The sequence below is a fragment of the Pinus tabuliformis genome, chromosome 3_1, assembly GCF_031772625.1.
Source record: "Pinus tabuliformis cultivar Carrire ecotype Pingquan chromosome 3_1, CPIR1, whole genome shotgun sequence".
NCBI classification, from domain to species: domain Eukaryota; kingdom Viridiplantae; phylum Streptophyta; class Pinopsida; order Pinales; family Pinaceae; genus Pinus; species Pinus tabuliformis.
In genome coordinates this window covers 690787193-690808371 of record NC_142301.1, presented here as the reverse complement: position 1 = coordinate 690808371, position 21179 = coordinate 690787193, and the positions used below count along the sequence as shown (strand labels likewise).

The 21179-nt window shown below is 36.2% G+C and overlaps 1 pseudogene; it reads left to right on the top strand.

Moving 5' to 3' along the window:
- The first annotated feature begins 1682 nt into the window (after window positions 1-1682).
- LOC149189023 (pentatricopeptide repeat-containing protein At3g16610 pseudogene) lies at window positions 1683-4236 on the top strand (annotated as a pseudogene).
- The last annotated feature ends 16943 nt before the right edge of the window (window positions 4237-21179 follow it).

Genomic DNA, 21179 nt, shown 5'->3' with positions numbered 1-21179 from the left:
CTCATTTCTCTCCAACTTTCATTGTGTTAATATATAATACTATATATTGATAAATAAATACATATATAATAATATAAATAAATAAACTATATTGGATCTAAATCCAAGTCGTTGCGCCGAGAGGCGCTCTCCATCCCAATATGGAAGATACGTTTTAAAGTCCTATCCTGTTATGTAAATATCTTGACTCGGTGAAAATTCCCTAAAAATAAATAATAATAATAATTAAATTGAGGTAAAATAGTCAATTTATTGTTTGTGATTTTTGGGCTCCATATTTTGACAACTTATGGTTTTTCAATGGTATCCTTATACAAGAAGAAATGTTATATATGTATATATTTTGTACTAGCTTAGATTCATCTTAACTCAGTGAGATCTACCAAGCACCAAGAGATACCAAATCTCTGGAGGTGCAAACCTCTTTTAGAGTGAAAAGAGATTTGATTCCTCTTGGCGCTTGGTAAATCTACAATTAAGGTAAGATCCATCTTAACTCCAAATCTACCAAGCACCGCGAGACACCAAATCTCTGGAGGTGCAAACCTCTTTTAAAGTGAAAAGAGATTTGATCCCTCTTGGCGCTTGGTAAATTTATAAGTAAGGTAGATCTAGGTTGGTTTATGTCAACATATAATAGTGTATGTGTGTAAATAATAATATATATTTGTGTCATAGGCGTGCCTATTTTGAAATAGGGTCTCCAAAATTTTAATTCAATCATCAATAATTATTAGGTAGAGGTTTAACCTCAACAAAATATTTTAGAATATTCATACACAGATCAAAGGTTAGAGATTTATCTTCAAAATGGTTATGTTTTTTTGTTCTTTTACTTAAATTTCTTAATTAAAAACAAAAAATGTCATATGAACAACTGTTATATGAAGTGAGTTATGGGTTTTTAGGCATTTTGGGCATGTGGTATTGATAAGCCATGGTATTGTAACAAAGTTTATTTCCAAATTAAGAATATCCATGGTAAAGTGGAGATTTATCTCCATGGTTAAGAATCTTGTTTCATGTTTTCGTGCAAAGCCCATTATGGAAGATATGTTATAATGTAATGTCTTGTTTAATCATAAAAATAAAAATAAAATAACATCAAAATAAAAATAACTTCATGGTATTGACTTTTGGTATTTATGTGGAATACAGAGTATTTAAAAAATAAAATTAAAGCAAATTAGATCGATCTTAACTCTAATCTACCAAGCTCAGAGAAAGATCTTCTCTCTTGAGATGCAAACTTCTTTGAGAATGAAAATAGATTTGATCCCTGTAAATACTTAGTAGATTCAAAGTTAAAATGAATCTAAGCTGATTTAAATTTTTTGAAATTTTTAAATAATTCATAATGATTATAACAATATTAAATAATTATAAAAATTTATATCTAAATTTTCTAGATTATTATTTTTAAAAATACAAAATGCTCTAAGCCCGTTTATATTTTTTGAAATTATTAAATAATTCATAATGAGTATTAACAATATTAAATAATTAGAAAATTATCTGAATTTTCTAGATTATTATCTCTAAAGATACAAAATGCACTTTGCACATCTCATATTAAAAATACAAAATGCACTTTGCATGCCTCATATTAAAGCAACCACATAATTATGCCACTATTAATAACACTTCTAGAAATATTTGATTTAGTTTGATATAAACTACAAAGCGGTCATGGCCTGTGCAATGGACTCGCCCTTCCAGTCTCCTACGTTATTATATCAAAATTTGGGTAACTCTAGCAATTCCACCTTAAGCAATCAAACCAACACACTCTTCTCGCTTCAGAATACAAGTGCCGAATTTATGCATCACACTGCTTCTGCCATTGCCGTCTCTGGCAAACGTCAACCCTATTACAGGAACATCAATCCCAACGCTTTCGCTTTTGTTTTGCAGGCTTGTACCAACATAGAGCAACTGCAACAGCTTCATGCCCGCATGATCACAACGGGACTTGATCACAGCACCTTCTTGCTCACAAAACTGGTTGCAGCGTACTCCCAGTTGGGTGAAATGGATTGCGCACGCTTTCTATTTGATGAAACATGCGAGCACGATGTTTCATTGTGGAATGCGATGATCAGAGGATATGCAAATAATGATTTCCCGGAGCAAGCGCTTGAATTGTATAAACAAATGGTATTGGAAGATATGAAACCGAACAGGTTTATCTTTCCCTCTCTACTCAAGGCATGCACGAGCCTATTGAATTTGCAAGTGGGTATTGAGATTCATAGGGCAATAGTTCGAGCGAGATTTATATCAGATGTGTTCGTGGCGGATTCACTTATAGCCATGTATACCAAATGTGGAAGTGTGGAGGATGCACGCCAAGTGTTTGACAAAATGCTTGAACGAGATTTGGTATCTTGGAATTCTATGATTGCTGGGTATTTACGTATTCACAGAATGGACTTGCAGGTGAAGCTCTGATGCTTTTCAGAGAAATGCAGCTGCAAGGGGTAAAGAAAGACGCTGTTACGATGGTGACTGTTCTCTCGGTTTGCACGCAATTGGCAGCCCTGCAACATGGTAAGGAGATTCATGCTTTTGTCATCAGGAGGCGATTGGAGTCAGATGTTTTGTCCAATGCCCTTATTGATATGTATGCCAAATGCGGAAGGTTAGAGACTGCACAGGTCTTGTTTGACAACATTCGTGACAGAGATGTGGTTTCTTGGAATGCTTTGATTACAGGGTATGCCCAGGAGGGCCATGCCAACAAAGCTTTGAAATGTTTTGGTGAAATGCAGGGGCAAGGTATGAAACCTAGTGTTGTTACTGTAGTAAGCGTTCTACCCATGTGTGCCTGTTTACCAGCTCTGCGACAAGGTAAGGAGATCCACGGTAATGTAATTAGAAATGGCTTAGAGCTCAATGTTGTTGTTGGGAATGCCCTCATTGACATGTATGCCAAATGCAGGACTTTAGAGATAGCACGCAAATTGTTTGAGAGGATACCTGAAAGAAGTGTGGTCTCATGGAATGCGATGATTGATGGTTATATGCTTAATGAACATGCCAATGTAGCCACAAAGCTATTCGCTCAAATGCTACTGCAAGGCATAAAACCCGATTCAGTTACTATTGGGAGTGTTCTTCCAGCTTTCCCACGGTCTTCTGATCTGCGACAAGGTAAGCAGATTCACGGTTATATTGTTAGAAATGGATTTGATAAGGATGTTGTTGTGGGTGCTGGCCTAATTGACATGTATGCCAAGTGTGGGAGAATAGAGATTGCAAGGTATATTTTTGATGAGTTGTGTCAAAGAAATGTGGTTTCATGGAGTGCAATGATTGCGGGTTATGTGCAAAATGGACATGCTTATGAAGCTTTGACGCTCTTCATGGACATGGAAATGCAAGGCATTGAAACTGATTCAGTTGCTGTCTTGAGTGTTCTCCAGTCCTGTGCCCATTTATCAGGTCTGGGAAAAGGTAAGCAGATCCATGGTTACATAATTAGAAATTATGTTGAATCCGATATTGCTGTGTGTAATTCCCTTATAGATATGTATGCCAAATGTGGGAGCATAGACATAGCACGCCTGTTGTTTGAGAAAATGTCTAAAAGAAATGTAGTCTCATGGAATGCAATGATTGCCTGGTGCGGAATGCATGGTCATGGTGAGGACGCACTCGCACTTTTTGACAACATGCTAGAGCAAGGTATAGAGCCTAACCATGTCACCTTAATATCTGTTTTGTCAGCGTGTAGTCATTCAGGCTTAGTGGAAGAGGGGTGGCGTTATTTTAATAGTATGAATCCATATTACCACATCACACCAAGAGAAGAACACTATGCGTGCATGGTTGATATGCTTGGGCGTTCTGGTCTTCTTGATGAGGCATATGAGTTGATCATAAAGATGCCAATAGAACCCACTGCCAATGTGTGGGGGGGCTTGCTTGGTGGTTGCAGAATTCATAGCAACCTTGTACTGGGTGAATGTGTGGCAGAGCACATTATAGAATTAGAACCTCAAAATGCTTCATGTTATGTTCTTTTGACAAACATCTATGCTGAGGCAAACAGGTGGGCAGATGTTGCGAGGCTGAGAACACTGATGAAAGAGAGGGGATCGAAAAAGACACCAGGATATAGTTGGATTGACATAAAGAAGAAAGTACATAATTTTTTTGCAGAAGACATGTATCTTTAATTTGAGAAAAAATATGCATTGTTGGAAACCTTGAATAGAGAGAAGAGAGAAGAAAGTCATGTGCCTGGCACAAACTTTGTGTTCCATTATCTGGAGGCAAGGGACGACATGTTACACCATAAGATTGAAAAGTTAGTCATTGCATTCGACATCTCAACATAAGCCATAAGACTATGCCCAGATTGTGAAGAACCTTTGTGTATGTGGTGACTGCCATGGCAGCAATATGTATATATTAATGATTCTAAGAGAGAAATTATTGCCAAAGGACATGTCAATTCTATTATTTCAAGGACAGATTATGCACTTGTGGTGGTTATTGGCGATAAGAAGTTTATCTATGAAACTTGCCTTGAGTTCACAGTTGGATGGATTTTAGTTTTTGATAAATACATGCTGTGAGTTGCTGCTCGAAGTATGATTCATTGAATGGGATTCAAGTCATAAAAGGCCTACGCATTTTATGTCGTAACTTCCATGTATGCCATGTGGTGGGACCGTATCTTTGAAAACAATTTGAAGAAGTGTCTCTCTAATATTACAGGGATGTTGCTTTAATTTGACTACCTCTGGTTGGGAGATTCTCACCTTTACACATTTACTTTGCAAACCTACACTGAATAGGTGAAAGAACGCTTGAGAAACAACCAAACCTATTAGTGGGACGGTAGTTTAGAGAATGGTTTGAAGTATTATCTCTCTAATATTGTACGGATGTTGTTTCAGCTTAATTATCTTCTGCATGGGAGATTCTGAACTTCAGATATTTACTTGGCAAACATACATTCATAGGTGAAAGAGTGGTTTGACAGACACTAAAGCTAAAACCTGGTTAAGGTTATACCCAAGTCAATTGAGTTAAGGTTATATTTCCATCGTTCAGATTCCTACATGCTGGAAATGAATGTCTCTGTCCATGTGGCTATATTGTTATAAGGTGACAACATATATGAGATTCATGAACCATAAAAGGCTATGACTCTTTTCTTGTGCTGAAAAAAAAGGTTTTTGTATCTTCTATCCCCAAAGGCAAAAAAAAAAATTGAACATTACATAAAAATATGAAAGGTCAAAAGTACTTGCCATTCCTTGAGCATTGATCATATCATTGCCAAAAATGCCCCCACCTCTCGACAATATTACCAATAGAACAAAATGTCTTTTGTTGTTTCAAAAGATATAAACATTTCTCATAATTTTCCAGCTAAAACTTGGTTGATATAGATTGCCCGAGGGCCCAAGTCAATTGAGTTAGGGTTGTATTTCCATCGTTTAGATTCCTACATGCTAGAAATGGATTTCTATGTCCATGTGGCTCTATTGTTATAAGGTGGGAACATATATGAGATTCAGGGCCCCTAAAAGGCTATGATTTTTTTTTGTGCTGAAAAAGTATTTTTATATTTTCCATCCCTAGAGGCAAAAAACAAAAATAAATAAGCATTACATACAAATTATGAAGAGTCAAAATTACATGTCATTCCTTAAGCATTGATCATATCATCGCCAGAAATACCCCCATAACTCAATAGTATTACCCATAGAACAACATGTCTTTTGTTGTTTAAAAAATACGAACATTTCTCATAGTTTTCAGAAGCTTTTGCTAGATTTCTAATTGTTCAACTATTCCCAATAGTTCAATATTGCTTTGCATTTTTTAATAGTTATATGGACAAAGATGATATTGGGATGTGTGTATTGTTTTTAATAAAAACATAATGGATTTGCTTTCTTATATGAGGCTAAGAATATGCATTTGACATAATTACATAAGATAATCCGTTCATAAATAATGTGTGTGAGTTTTAGACATGTAGAAATGAGTACGCATTGTTAATAACACTAACTAGTGTTTATGGATGAAACCATGGTTTAAGGTCAAAAATTGGTTACTTTAAGACTAACAATCATAGACTTGTATCCTCTTAATCACTTCTGAAATTCAAACTATTAAATAGTCCAAATTTATTGCAAAATTACAAAATCCCATTATATGGAACACTTACTCTACAAATGGGATATGGGCATGATTTTCACAATTTGTGTGCCCAAGTTAAGGACATAATCCTTAATAAGCTTTTCTAAATCTAACGGGCCATGTATGGGCTGCATACCATGATGTAGGCATTATAGAAAGAATCATTTTCGTATGAGTGTGATATGGGTATAATATCAACATTTAGCACAAGATGGGTGGGGTTCATGTCGCAATCTATGGTTTAAGGATGAAAACTATGCATATCCATAGAGTTGCCTTTAATCTTGATGAGCCCTACACAAGGTGTCCAATCACCATATAGCCCTTGTAAAGATAATCTTTGGATTAATGTTACATTGTAAAAATACTTTCTATGGGCCATGCATGATGTCAAAAACTAGTACAAACACCATTTACATATTTAATCTTTGGTGTATGTGTGGGAGATGGTCATAGTTTTGACATTTTTAAAGTATGTCATTGCCCAGAGCATGGATTAAGGCCAAAAACTAATTAATTTATCTGTAACATTTACTGAGGGTTTAATAGAGAGTTGTGTTCATAACCCTTAATAATCACAAGGGACCTATAAAAAGAATATTTTAGTTGCAAGTGAGATATAGGAAATATTTTGGTAATTAATGTTAAATTTCTTGTGAATTCGCTGGTAGATTGTAGATCTATTGAATAAATGCATGACTAAATTTTTCACTGAATTAGCGAAAGCAAAATTACACAACCAATCTCAATAGAAGTGACAAACAAATTCTATCAAATCTACAATTTTCCATTAAATATAAGCTTACTTGGGCTCATGTCCTGGGATAATGGCCCCACTGAGAAAATTACAATTACAACAGGCCATAGGTTTGATCTAGCGAATTAGGACCTAGATTTGTCCTCGATCTCCTTGATTTATTTGGATTTCCAATGTTGCACCCTTGTGCCTTCCCCAAAGTCAGCACACTTGAGTGTCACAACAACTCACTTGAGAAGATCTCTCTCAATGGTCAATGTTATTGTGTGGTGTGTCTTTCTCCTCTCCTTGGCCTTTATTTTATAACTTTACATTGAGTTAAATCCCTAAACCTAATCTCCAAAGTGATTGACAACAAGATGTCACCTCGCTTGTGATCAACAATTGAGATTAAAACATAATCATTAAAGTAAATAGTTTATTTTTCCTATTTTTTAACCAAATAGCCAACATAATCAATTATGTTATTTATGAGATTTCTCAAGTTAAATTTAGAAGAAGTTAAATTAGCAACTTGCTCAAACTTAAGTGTCCTAAAGAGATCTTGGGGCGCTTTTGCATGCGTAAACACTTAGGCATGTGTATATTTTATAACTTCACATTGAGTTAAATCCCTAAACCTAATCTCCAAAGTGATTGACAACAAGATGTCACCTCGCTTGTGATCAACAATTGAGATTAAAACATAATCATTAAAGTACATAGTTTATTTTTCCTATTTTTTAACCAAATAGCCCACATAATCAATTATGTTATTTATGAGATTTCTCAAGTTAAATTTAGAATAAGTTAAATTAGCAACTTGCTCAAACTTAAGTGTCGTAAAGAGATCTTGGGGCGCTTTTGCATGCGTAAACACTTAGGCATGTGTAGAAATTCCTTCTCAAGCTACAAACATCAACACTTTATCTTAGCAAAAGAGGTACTTTTGCCCCCTGGAATTAACTTTAATCCTAGAATTGCATCTATTGCAATGGCTACTCCCTCTAAATTGGAAGCCTTCCTTGCCACATGGTTCAGAAATATGCTCCAAGTCTTGCGCCCCCCCCTCCCCCCCTTTGACTTGTTCCTAGAAGCCATATGCTCCTAAACATCCTATTGATTTTTGTAGCTTGGACAGGTACTTTTACCCTTGCGTCTTGACTAAGACGTTGTTTTACCTCTTTAAGAGCTTGCATGCGACATGCATTGTATGCACATTGATCGCATAAGGCATGCATGTGAGTTGCATGCGACACACGAAGTGTGCAAGTGAGACTCATGCAACGCGCAGAGTGTGCAAGTGAATTGCATGCATTCGAATGAGTTGCATGTGACATGCATGTAAAACAAGCTAAATTTATGACTAGTACTTGAATTAAAGTAAATAAAACTAAAGATAAAAAAGTTAACTAAAGTCAAGTAACATATCTTCAGTTGACAAGCTAATTTTGGTCTTCAATCTTAACTTAGGAAAGTTATAAATTGAGCCTAAGTGTTAAGACTAACACACAACGACACTAGCCTCATGAGGAGGAAGAGTGTAATACTCCAATGTGTTGCATCTGAAGAAGGTGCAAGGAGCAACGGGGGAGACAGATCCAAATCCATCGAGGAAAATTGAAGGACATATCTAGGACTTGATCAGTTGGATATCTTTAAGTTTATTATTGTATATGTAATTCTTTAGTTGGGCATAAATCTATGTTCCATTGTGATTCAGATCGAGCAGGAAGAGTGTAATACTCCAATGTGTTGCATCTGAAGAAATTGCAAGGAGCAACAGGGGAGATAGATCCAAATCCATCGAGGAAAATTGAAGGACATATCTAGGACTTGATCAGTTGGATAACTCTAAGTTTATTATTGTATATGTAATTCTTTAGTTGGGCCATTATCTCAAGATGGGAGCCAAGTAGGTTCAAAGTTTTGCTAATGATAAACTAATTTGTTGGGCATAAATCTATGTTCCATTGTGATTCAGATCGAGCAATTTTGCTTCCGCTAAATATTTTTGTTAGGAATCTAGATGTGTTTTTGTTCAGTGATTAATTGTGTGGAATTAAATACCAAGTGTTGGGTTTGTGGAAAACCTAACATGGTATCAAAGTAGTAAAGAGGATCACGTCACAAACAATGTGCCACGCTACATGATCAAGCAACTATGAGAGGGAGCAAAGTCATTGGATATAAGATCTGTCACAACAAGCATGCTCCAGTGGTTGATGGAACAATTAGTAGTAATTAATAATAGGTATAAAGGACAGTACCAACAACGAACAGGATTGGCAACCTTCAGAGGTAGACTATACCAGTTGGGGGATTGGCAACACAGTTCGTGGGTGTCTTTAAGGACCGAGACAAGACCCACAATTATGTTAGAAAAACTTAGCACAAGATTGATGTTAGTTATAGAGATTGAGCAGGAAGCTTTGAAGACTGAGTTGACACCAGGGACTTAACATTTTAATCTAAAAAATAAATAGGAGGCCTCTTCTAGATCAGTCAAGACCAATTGATATGAGCTAACAACGAAGAGGATTGGCAACCTTCAGAGGTAGACTATACCAGTTGGGGGATTGGCAACACAGTTCGTGGGTGTCTTGAAGGACCGAGACAAGACCCACAATTATGTTAGAAGAACTTAGCACAAGATTGATGTTAGTTATAGAGATTGAGCAGGAAGCTCTGAACACTGAGTTGACACTAGGGACTCAACATTTTAATCTAAAAAATAGATAGGAGGCCTCTTCTAGATCTGTCAAGACCAATTGATATGAGCTAACATTGATGGATTCACGAGAGCAAGATCCTAGTAGCATGGTTGGAAGGAACAAGTCTTTAAATTAGACTCTGAAGTGGCATTAGGGGAATTTTGAGGTCTAAAATTGGCATCCTAAGAAAAATGTAAAACCAAAATAATTTTTATAAGAACCAATAGAATTCAAGATGATGATGTCAACCATGGGGGATGATTCACCATTTTTGGAGTAAAAAAGTAAAAAGATTAAAAAATAATAAAACTATTTTTCAATTCATATTTTAAAATTTCAAGTGGAAGTACTCGTTGGATGAATATTTTGGTTCCTCATCCAAAGAATACCCATGTTGCATACTTTTGATAGACACTACTACACAAAAAACGAGAAATATATGAAACACACGTGATTGCAATTACGTTTTTCATGTATTTTTCATTTTTCTTGTAGTAGGGTCCATCGAAAGTATGCAACATGGGTACTCCTTGAATGAGGAACCAAATTATTCATCCAACGAGTGTTTTTGCTTGAAATTTAACTAAACCCACAGAGAGATAAGTTGAAAATATGAGTTGAAAAAATATGTTTTTTCTTTTTTCCTTCTAAAATTTGATGATGTAATCTAATCTTATTTTATTATTTCCACTATTATTTTATAATTTCCTAAGGAGACCCATTTTAGACCTCAAAACTCCCCTAATGGTAGCAAAGAAGTCTTGTAGTTCAAAGGGAGTAGCTTCAGTAGTGGATGACATGGTGAGATTAGAGATAGATCCAAAGGGAGTGTTGATTTTTGAAGCTTGGACAAGTACTTGTAGCCTTGTGTCTTGACTAGAAAGACCTTGTTTTGCCTCTTTAAAAGCTTGCATGCGACATGCATGTGAGCGACATGCATGTGAGATGCATGCAACATATGAGTTTGCATGTTAATTGTATGTGACATGCAAAGCATGCATGTGAGTTTGCATGCAACACATGAAGTGTGCAAGTGAGTTGCATGCATGTAGGTGAATTGCCTATAACATGCATGAGACATGCATGTAAAACAAGCACAGAAAGAAACCTAAGAAATAAGCATGTAAAACAAGCACAGAAAGAAACCTAAAAATAAGAAAGTTAACTAAAGTTAAGTAATATGTTTTCAGTTAACTTGAGCTAATTTTGGCAGTGAATCTTAGGTTAAGAAAAGTATAAATTGAACCAAAATGTTGAAGCTAAGACACAACAACAACACTAGCAAGAGTGTGATACTCCATGTGTCGGGTCCGAGCAAAACATGAGGAGAGCAACACCAGGTATCATTGTCCACACCTGAAAATATGTTAATCTACCTGTGAGATGGATACTCGCCCTCATACAAATGCCAATGGAGAATCAATCGACTCTTGGGTTCTTTGGTTTTTATGAAGTCCATGGACACTGTCTGCAATTGGTAGTAACTCTCTGTTTAAACATATTTTTTAAGAGTTTCAAATTTTGTAAAGCATCTGAAATAGTTGTAGTAATTCTCGGTACTCTCTATTTAATAATATTTTTTAAGAGTTTCAAATTCTGTAAAGCATCTGAAATAGTTTTAGTAATTCTCTACGTATCAAGTAAAGCTGTCGCCTTTTACTAATACAAACATCTCAGTTTCATTAAAAGAAAAGTGCAAAACCAGAACATGAAAATTCCGCTATGCATTTTAGAAAATGTATTCGCTATTAATGAAAGTCAATATAAAAGGAAATTTGTACTCTCCCAGGACTGACAATACATCAATACTGCGCATTATCTGTGAAACAGTGGAATAAATGATCTACATTATAGTTTAGAATAAACTTATATACGTTGAAAATACAATGATAGTGCAAAAACTAACAGAAATGTAATCCTAAACATATCTGGTTTCACGAACAGTCCATGAATCTCCCCTGTATATTAATGCCTATAACAAAAGAGTTTATCAAATGCCCATATTTTAATACAAACAACTTGCTTTTTCTTCCAAAACTTAATATATAAATTTTTAAATGCATTAAGCAATCAATTCAAGAGGTGTATTGTGACACCTCTTATCGAGGGCATATCATCAATCAGACTGTAGAATTTCTCGACGTAAAAGTCCACTAGGAGCTCTGGAAAGAGGTAAACTAATTTAAACAAAACATGACTAAAGCGGAATCTCTGGCTTGTTGTCTGGCTCATCAAGAAGGCTCCATCAAAGATAAAATTTCATTGGCCTGCAAATTATCCCCGTAAACAAAATAATTATGTCCAAAAACAAAAAATTTGGGACCTTGCTGAGGTATGACCTGAATATAACAAAATGAAACATTTTTAAGTTATATTGTTTACACATGAATAGAGATTCGAAGGTTCTAATACTCTAATTTCGGATATCTAGATTATGATTCTATTTACTGTTTATACATGTGATTCACACCCAATTCACAAGCTATGCTCTGCTTCATGTTATTGCCACTGGCCTCATTTCCAGTTCTTCAGTTATCGCACTCACATGTTATTGCCGCTTAGTTTTATTATTACTCGTCGCCTTTCTAGTTTCCTCGAAACGCTGATAGAGAAATGGTTTCTTCAAATGACATGCAATGCACACTCAAAGGTACTACAGTCTACTGTTACAATGAGAGATGCATGTTTGTGTATGTGCGGGTGAACGTGCAATAAATATGCAACAGTCAGCTTTAAAATGTCCCACTGAAAGCGAGAAATATGTGGACTTAATAAAGGCTCGAAATACCCCTTTCCAAATCTAGCTGTATATTTATTTCAGAAACCCTCGTATCGCTTTTGAAACCCTCGTCTACATTAACATTAACATGTTAACAACTCTCCCTTTCAGTTTCAATGTTTCATTATATAGGCGGCCATAGATGTTGGGAATAATTTTAGAAAAATACTGAATGAGATGCTCTGAAAATTTGCCGAGGGAGAATCATAACCTAACAGCTCCCCCCAAATATGTTGTTTCCCATGCAACCTCGTCATAAAATCAGCTATATCCCCATGCATGGAAAACTACTTGCTTTAAAAGCGGAACTAAGGAAATGGGAGCCCAAGAAAAAGAAAAAAAAAACATGATTAAGGAGTTAACAAAGAGTAAAGCGCACTTGGAAAAATTGAGCAGGAAATTGGACGCTGGGAATCCTACTCAATACTTCATTAGGAGCATCAAGGAATTGGAGGATAGGAAACAAAAGATACTCCACACATAGGAGGTAACATGGAAACTAAAAAGCAGAGCGTTGTGGTTAAAAGATGACATAAATACAAAAAATTTCCACATGTATGCTAACTATAGGAGGCAAGTTAATACCATTTGGAATCTTAAAGACTCAAGTGGAAACATGGTGCATACCTTTCCAAAGATTCAAAATGCAGCCATAACTTTTTTTGAGGACACCTACAAAGCAAGAAGGGGTACATATATAGAGGATCAGATATGGGGATCAGATTCATATCCCACCATATTTGATTCAAGGAAAAATAAGGAGTTATACAAGCCAATAAACTTGGAGGAAGCACATTCGATCCTAAAATCTTTTACGAAAGATAAATGCCCTGGACTAGATAGTTGCATGGTAGAATTTTCCCTACATTTTATAGATTTGGTTAGACCGGACTTGGTGCGGATGGTAAAAGAATCCACGCTAGAGAGGTGCATCCCAGGGGCTATCAATTCCACGTTCATTGCACTTATACCAAAACACAGTGAGTTGATCTCCTTCACAGATTACAAACCCATTTCACTATGTAATCTGGTTTATAAACTTATCTCTAAGATCATTGCACTCATGATTAAGAGTACCATGCCCACATATATATCTCCGGAGCAATATGGTTTCATATAGGACAGATTGATACATAATGTGGTTGCTATAGCTCAGGAATGCATGCATTCCATCCACACTAAGAAAATGGAAGCTATCATCATGAAGGTGGACTTACAAAAAGCTTATGACAGTGTCAACTGGAACTTCCTCCGCATTATCCTTCATAAGATTGGTGTGGAGATGTAAAATATTGAGTGGATTATGGCTTGTGTCACATTTGTTACATATGTTGTCATTATCAATGGTTATCCCACCAAGTTCTTTGGCGCTGGTAGGGGACTCCGCTAAGGATGTTCACTGTCACCATTGCTATTTATATTGATCATGGATGGCTTCAGCTATAAAATACAACATTCTTGTTTGGAGGACAATTTTTGTGGGCTTTCTATTGGTCGCGGCATTAAAGTTTCAGATAACTTTTTTGTGGATGACATATTGGTATTTGGTATTCTTTCGAGGATGAAATGGGTTACTTTGCATCATATTTTTTGCATGTTTGGCAACGCTTCAAGACTCCTCATTAATAAGGGAAAATCCTTGATTTTATTTGCAGAGGGGCAACAAGAGGACATTGAATACATTGCAAATCTATTTGGAGTAGATACCCAACCAATCTGCTTTGGTTTAAAATATTTGGGTTATAACATTAAACTAAACAATTACAAAGTCAATGACTGGTGGTGGATTCTCGACAGATTCCACAAAAAGATTTCTGAATGGAAAAATCGATGCTTAACTCTTGGAGGCGGAGACACGCTCACCCAATCAGTCCTACAACAGTTAGCAGTGTACTGGGCTCATCTCCTCTGTCTCCCTGCCAGAAATATTAAAAAAATAAATGGTATTATGGCAAGGTTTATATGGACAGGATCCGAAAAATCATTCAAATCCCATCTAACCAAGCTGGATAACCTCACCATTCCAAAAAGACTAGGAGGTTGGGGGATTCTGAATCTGAAATATTTTGGATGGGCTCTTTTGATCAAATCAAATCCTTATGGCGCAGCTTATTCGACAACTGTCTATGGGTCGATACCATCAGATCGAAATATTTAGGGGGCATTAAGGTGGGGCATTGAATGAGAGATGGGCTCATCAGAAGAACTAATGGATCCACCATATGGATCAGCTTCAATAAGATTAAATACTTTCTCTTAAAGCCAGTATGTTGGATATTTGGTTCGAGGAAGGAGATAATTATAAGCAAGGATCGTGTCTTGGGTACAGGGATTGAGATGCACTACACAGAATCCCTTATACACAATTTAAACACCAGAGGGTATTTCTACTTGGCACGGGCAATAAAATCATGGAATGGTATTACACCAATATGGAAGAGGGCAGGGGAGATTGGACTGTTTGGCGAAGATGTTGGAAGTTGGGACAGTTTGGTAAATGCCCTGTGCAGATCGGGCTTACACAAAGCTAACATTGGAGATCAGATTGGGTGGGACAGGAGGTTACACAGGGGTTCTATTTTTGTTGCGTACACATACTTATACATCTTTTGTTACACCCTCAATTTTCAAAACATTCACTAGTTTGCCAGATTCTAGAAGGTCCAAGTCCCATACAAGATGATTTTATTTACATGGCTAGCATGGAAAAATAAGAATTTAACTTGGGAAAACCTGAGGAAGAGAGGCATCTATGGACCTGGACTATGTGTCTTCAGTAGATTGAAGAAGGACAATCTACATATCTTGTTGCTATGCCCAAGAGCTATACAGGTATGCTTTAGGATCTCTTTTATATTCTCTTTCACTCACATTGCACGTGACTCTATTGATGCATGTTTGTTATGGTGGAGCCAGAGACCCAAAAGAAAAATGGCTATTCTCGTTGTGATTTTTTGGGAGGTGTGGAAAGCAAGAAACTCCATTATTTTTTAAGGCAATAGATTTCAATCTAAATCACATCATCAACAACATATTTGCCTATTTGGGGCCTCTGTTGTAAACTATCCAGTACAAAATTCAGTTTCGCATAAAAAAAAATTGCCCCGAACATTTCCTTCCCAGCGGGGTATTTCAACAGTGCAGAACAAGGTGGGAGATGTGGATGCGGTGTGTGGATTTGCATGATATAAATCAACACTATCGAATACATTGGTTTGGAGGTAATGGGACTAATATGAAAGCTGAAGCCATTGCACTATGGGGGTTATTGTGGTTTGTTAGTTTCCTGGATATTCAAAATTTGCAAATATATGGGAACTCACAAGGTATTATCAACCATGTGTTGGGATCATCCTCTATCTCCCATCCACATTTACAGCATTGGCTTAGGAACATTGAGTATCTTAAAAGAACTTTTCAAAACATTAACTTCCTGCATATTCACCGAGAATTCAATACCATTGGAAATGATATGTCAAAGTTGGGCATATTGGATCCTCCTAGTAGCATGCATATCATTCTTGGGATGTGCAACTCAAATACGAATGTTGGATCCATGCAACTACTTGGATAATTTTTCTGTTTTTATGCTTCACACACTGTCTGGTCAATGTTGACACCAAATACATTGTTCTTTCACAGAGTTATGTTACAGCGTTTATGTTTCACTATTTTTAGTCTTACATTCCACAGGAAGATAATATTAAGTACATATTTTGGTTGTGGCCTAGGTGGGTCTACAACCTGTATGTTCTGGTTTACATTGCATTTTATTGCACAATGTATCACTTGGGATCCACTCATATGGTGGAATATTTATGACGCTGCCTACTGAACATGATGTACTGGTTTTTATACTCCTTAATATTAAGCAACATTTTTTTCTTACTGAAAAAATTAAAAAAAAAAAAAAAAAAAAAAAAAATCAACTATAAATGTTGGGTATCATTTTGCATTAATATTAATCAAGGCAATCATAAACTAATAGCCGTGTCCATAATGTTCTTCCTTGCATTGTCATCTGATGCAACTATATATATTGGATACAATTTTTACATAAATATCGAATGAGATGCTGTGAAATTTCGCTGAGAGAGAAATCAAATCCAAAATTTGAGATTTTGTATGTGCCTTTTAGATGCATTATAAAAGTACTATGTTTTCATGAACGAAATTCATGGTTTGACTAGCGTTCAAGTTTAAGATCAACTATCTTACTATTATTGAATTTAAGCTTTTGTGATCTGTGAAATTTCGCTGAGAGAGAAATCATCAAGAGATTTTGTATGAGATGCATTATAAAAGTACTATTTTTCATGAACGAAATTCATGGTTTGACTAGCGTTCAAGTCACTATCTTAATTATTGAATTTAAGCTTTTGTGATCCATATCAAGTTTTTGAGATGTGTTTTCGGCAATAATCACATAAAAATTCATTTGTCGACGTGTTTGAACCCGAAATAAAGAATATTACTATTACCAAACTTGCAGTTTTAACTCAATAATTGAAATATATTAAAATCATAATAATGCAAATGCCAATTAACACTCTTTGGATATTTAGACTTAGATAGTGTAATTATTAGTCATCCCAAACTTATATATACTTTATATTTACAAAGATAAGCACTAAACCAAAATGCATCATTCCCTATAGTCTAATTAATAGATTAAATAATTTTTTCACAACATTTTTTCTAGTTAATTAGATATTGTAATTATTAATCATCCCAGACTTCTATATACTTTAAATTTACAAAGGAAGCACTCAACCAAAATGCATTCACTGTAGTCTAATTAATAGATGAAATAGCTTTTTTCACAACGTTCTTTTGGGTTAATTTTAACCAAAATCCAGTACAGATTTTTAAAAACTTGAATTATAATTGTTTAATCTGCAAAATTCAAGTGCCTTATAGGTTTTTCAGGGTGTTGAATTCATTTATATGCATTCAGAAATGTATTTTAAACAAAAGAAAATCACGATCTTGCTTGAAATTTGATCATTGGATTTTGGTGAAAAATAACTATGACTGCATCCATTAAAATATATGCTATCATAAATTAGACTGCACCCATTAAAATATATGCCATCATAAAATTATTGAAATTCTCTAGTTTATACAAACACATTCATATATATATTATTTTTTTACCCACTGAACTGTAACAAAACTTTAACAATAATTTCAACTATTATGCGCTACTCTTTAACAATGATTTCAAAGAAAAAGGAGATGGTGTAGAATATGAAGAGTGAAACATAGTAATTAAAACAGTTGTTTCGTTGAGTTTTTAATTAATACAAGGCCACATGTAAAAGCAGCCAATCGGTACAAAATTTGCATATCACTGACACTGCCTTTTTTTATACAAAATGCTCGTTGATTGAATTTTTTTAACAACTATTGGTATAAAGTTTAACAAAAGAACCTTCATGAAATATTATTTTCCGAAACATAAGATTATAATTCTAATTCCCAGTTCATCCATTTGTGTTATCCATGGAGTTTCTTCATGAAATATTATTTTCCGAGACATAAGATTACAATTCTAATTCCAAGTTCATCCATTTATGTTATTTAGCTCCCTGTATCCAGTTCTCGCGGAAACCGTCTTGCGGGATTCCTTTTCTTGTTGGGAGCTCCCGGAGTGGTCCAATACTCCTACAGTTCTCTACCATGTTCTATGGAACACTTGACACGTGGCCACAGCAAGTTTGATGGAAGTTTTATTAGCTGAATAACAATTCTGTAATGCGGAATAAACACTTAAAAGAATCGTACACTTGAATACCCAAGAAATCATACCTACGGCCATTGATACTTGCTCACACTTTGAGACTGTCTATTCTTAGCTTCAACTCCGAATGAAAACAACAATTACAGAAGATCGTTTCGAATGCTGAAGCAATAGAGTTTCAAACTGAAGGAAATCAAATAGAGCCACCTGGGCTTGAACCTGAGACCTTCCCAATGCTGAAGCAACAAAGTTTCAAAGGTCGATCCTACAAAAAACGGCACAGAAAGATCTGCAACAAGAACATAAATAGGAATGATTTGTCACTGTTTCTTTCACCTGTTTGGCACTTCCAAACTCTACTCGCTCTGATTTGATGGTGTAAGGTTGAAAGGGAATGAGCGGTGAGCTTGGGGACCAAACAACAGCCCTTATAGCCAAGCTTCCATCAATCTTGATGTGGCCACGTGTCAAGTTTTCCACAAAACATGGTAGAGAACTGTAGAAGGAGTACTGGACCACTCCAGGAGCTCCCAACAAGAAAAAGAATCCCGCGAGATGGTTTCCGTGAGAACTGGATACAGGGAGCTAACATTCTCCCACTTGGTCCATACTTTAATCTAACGTCTCATATTAAAACCCCTTGATAATATGTATTAAGTAATAGATACATGAATCATGGCGATAAAGTCCTCTAATGACGAGTATTATCTTCCATGTATTACTATGTATTTATTTCTATTATAATTTATATGGCAACAATTTCTTAATGAATAAACCTTATGTTTATTCTTGATCCTACACAAATGAATTCTCTCAAATCAAATTAAGATGCACATAAATATGAGGAAAACATCACAATAATTAAGAATTTCATAGAAATAACATTGTCCATACAATGAGAAACTACATAATAGAACCAAGTCCCATATTAAGCATGTAGTCTTTGGTTCCTTGAAGGTACCTCATTACTTTCTTTGCAACTCTCCAATGGTCTAAACCTGGATTACTCTGATATCGTCCCAACATTCCCACAACAAATGTAATGCCAAGTCTTGTGGAGACCTGAGCATACATTAGGTTTCCGACAGTAATAGCATATGGAATGTTCTTCATTTGTTCCCTTTCAAAGTCGTTCTTCGGGCATTGGTTCAAATTGAACCTATCACCCTTCACAATGGGAGCTACACTTGGTAAACAATCCTTCATCCGAAATCTCTCTAAGATTTTATTAATATAGGTTTCCTGAGACATACCCAAGATGCCTCGAAATCTGTCTCTATGGATCTTAATGCCAATGACATAAGATGCCTCACCCATATCCTTCAAATCGAAATTTTTAGAGAGGAATTGTTTCACCTCATGCAACAAACCCTTATCATTGGTTGCTAGCAAAATGTCATCCACATATACAACAAGAAAACAGATTTTACTCCCACTGACTTTCAGGCATATACATTGATCCATAATGTTCTCTACAAAACCAAATGAAGAAATTACATCATGGAATTTCAAATACCATTGGCTGGATGTTTGTTTTAAACCGTATAAGGATTTCTTGAGCTTGCAAACCAATTGCTCACCATCACTAGAGGGGAATCCTTTAGGTTGTTTCATGTAAACCTCCTCCTCTATATCTCCATTGAAAAATGTCGTTTTCACATCCATTTGTTGCAACTCCAAGTTAAAATGGGCTACTAATGCCAAAATAACGCACAAGGAATCTTTCTTAGATACAGGAGAGAAAGTCTTCGTGTAATTGATTCCTTCTTTCTCAGTGAATCCCTTAGCAATGAGTCTTGCCTTGTATCTCTCAATGTTGTCCAATAAGTCTTTCTTTGTCTTAAAGACCCATTTACATCCAATGGCTTTTGCACCATTAAGCAACTCAACAAGATCCCAGACTCCGTTACTCTTTATAGAATTCATCTCTTCCTTCATGGCATCATATCATAATTCTGATTCTTTGCAACTTATGGCTCGTGAAAAGGACTCGAGATCATTTTCGGCTCCAATGTTGTAGTCAAATTCTTGTAGATACACAACATAATCATCAGGAAGTTCAGTATCTCTAAAATTTCTGGAGGCAATTGGTTTACATGATTGGTTTTATCGATCTACGGCTCGATCTCCTGCGGCTCTAGTGGGATCGATCTTCGGCGGCTCTTCTACGGCATCGATCTTTTGTGGTTCGGTGGTTCGTATCGGCAGGAGAAAGTCGTCTTCTTACCCTTCGTATATTAAAGATCTTCTGCGGCATTATTGTCTGCAGATCAATCTTCTGCAGCTCTTCTGCGGCTCCAGTGACTCTGCGGCTCGATCTTCTGCAAATCAATCTTCTGCGGCATTATCTTTGATCGATCTTTTATGCGGCTCTTCGGAAATGTCCTGTGAATTCCAAATTCTGGGCAATTCTGCATAGTGCTCATTCACGCACGCAACACCGGAAAAAAAAGAAGCCTTCTGACTCTCTCAGTGATTCGGTCTTTGTGGGTGCATTTAAAAACCTACCTTGCCGGAGCCGCTTTTCCTGTCAGAGATTCATGTGGGCTTCTGGAAGCCTACCCGACTCGTTGCCCTGTTTCTCGCAAACTCTGGTTGGCATTGACCAGGAGTGAGGTCATCAGAAGCAAAGTTTGATCTGCGGTTTGAGCTACATATCTCTTCATATCTGCGGTTTGAGCTGCGGTTCATATCTCTTCAGTATCTGCGGTTGAGTGGGACGTTCGTATCTCTCCAGATCTGCGATTTGAGCTGCGTATCTCTTCAGATCTGCGGTTTGAGCTGCTGTTCGTATCTCTTCAGTATCTGCGGTTGAATGGAACGTTCGTATCTCTTCAGATCTGCGGTTTGAGCTGCGTATCTCTTCATATCTGCGGTTTGAGATGCGGTTCGTATCTCTTCAGTATCTGCGGTTGAGTGGGACGTTCGTATCTCTTCAGATCTGCGGTTTGGCTTTCGTAAAATATGGCTCCGAGCTTCGCAAAAATAACTAGTGGCTCATCCGTCTCTGGAGGACAATCTCCTGCCCATATCGTGAGTGAAGCC